We start from the raw sequence: 1609 nt of genomic DNA, 5'->3' as shown, positions 1-1609 counted from the left end.
TTTCAAAAATCCACTATTTTCGGGCAGGAGGCCATTGAAAAAATTTTCTGAGATTCTGATCAGAAAGTCTTTCTAACAAATTTTCTTAAAATATCCACGATTTTCAGTCAGGAGGTCCTTTGTTTTCGTTTTCTAAAAATCTGTCATTTTTCGTCAAAATTTTCTAAAAATCCACGATTGTTGATTGGGAGCTCCTTTAGACAAATGTTTAAAAAAAGAGAATAATATTCACGGAAAGATTGTCCTTTGCAATCATTCTTTAATATCCTCAATTTTCGGTCAGGGTTTCCTCCAAACAAATTCCAAAAAATCTTAGAAGCCGGAATTCATAGAAAATTATCTAAAAATCCAATGTCATGTTGTATGTCCTTAAACATTTATAAAAAAAACGTCCTTCGGATACTTTAACGAGATACACGACCTATAGTTAGGAATTCCTTAAAAAACATTTTTCAAAAAAATCCATAACAGTTCTCTGCAACGGGGTTTAAATCTAGTGCGAGTACCTAATTTGAAACAATTCAGTGGCAAAATGTGAAAAATGAACAAATGAACATTTTAGCCTTCTACCTCAATTCATTCGAAGGACAGAGTGATTTCATCAGACGGATATACGTCGCTATTCGAATACAAAATTAATGTACCGTCCATTTTCGCTTTCTACCCCACAAGAATCCTGTGTGATTTGAAGTACTCAGTACTTAAAATGCTAAATTTCAGGCATGATTTTAAAACATTAACTATACTTACAAGATGTTTGCTATCGAGATCTTTTAAAATTAAATTAGAATAATTATTATCGCCATGGAGTCCAGTAAAAATATTTGAAAATGTTTTCACATTAAAATCGTTTAAATATCCTTTTTTTACTCCCTTTTGAAAGAAATACTATTTGAATACTTTCCCTGTCAAATTAGTTTTATTTCGAAGATTTAGTATTTTCCCTATGTTAAACAAATAATTCACGTTTTCTTTTTCGCTGTGAGCGATCAAACAGTCCATGGCAGTTATACGTTTTCTTCTGCGCTGCGTTGTTATCACAAAGTTTTCTCATTCAGTTTATTTTTAGCTCCAACTTGTCGGCTGTGTTGTGTGTGTGCCTACTTTGTACATTAACTGACTGATCTGTTCGGCGTTAACACTGCTGCTTGTGTTGTAAGTGAATGGGTGTGTGTGTGTGCATGTGTGAAAACTTGTATTTGTTCGTATACCGTTAACTGGCTCGTTGGTCTAGGGGTATGATTTCCGCTTAGGGTGCGGGAGGTCCCGGGTTCAAATCCCGGACGAGCCCAAGTAAAGTTAACTTTTTTTAAATTTTAATTTTTATTTTAATGAAAAAATAAATAATTTGAAAATAAATAATTTAATGTCGAAAAATATTTTAATTTAATATTTCCGTTGTTTTTATACCCTCCACCATACTATACTCATGTCTGACACAAAAAATAATATATTATCTTGATCAGCCTAAAATTCCAAGTCGATTTAGTGAGGTCCATCTGCTTTTCTTTCGAACAAATTGAGATAGAAGGCTAAAATTTTGCACACACGTGTATTTTGCCATTGACAGGTTTAATTCGTAATTCGTCCACGTTTTCGTATAGCCCCT

The 1609-nt window shown here is 33.1% G+C and overlaps 1 non-coding gene across 1 annotated transcript; it reads left to right on the top strand.

Moving 5' to 3' along the window:
- Positions 1 to 1219: 1219 nt before the first annotated feature.
- TRNAP-AGG (transfer RNA proline (anticodon AGG)) lies at positions 1220 to 1291 on the top strand. The gene has a single exon. It is a non-coding gene; the product is annotated as a tRNA-Pro (tRNA).
- The last annotated feature ends 318 nt before the right edge of the window (positions 1292 to 1609 follow it).

Source organism: Musca domestica, unplaced genomic scaffold (assembly GCF_030504385.1).
Source record: "Musca domestica strain aabys unplaced genomic scaffold, Musca_domestica.polishedcontigs.V.1.1 7, whole genome shotgun sequence".
NCBI classification, from domain to species: Eukaryota; Metazoa; Arthropoda; class Insecta; order Diptera; family Muscidae; genus Musca; species Musca domestica.
Note: the sequence above shows the minus strand (reverse complement) of the source record. Positions and strands in the feature narration are given on the sequence as shown.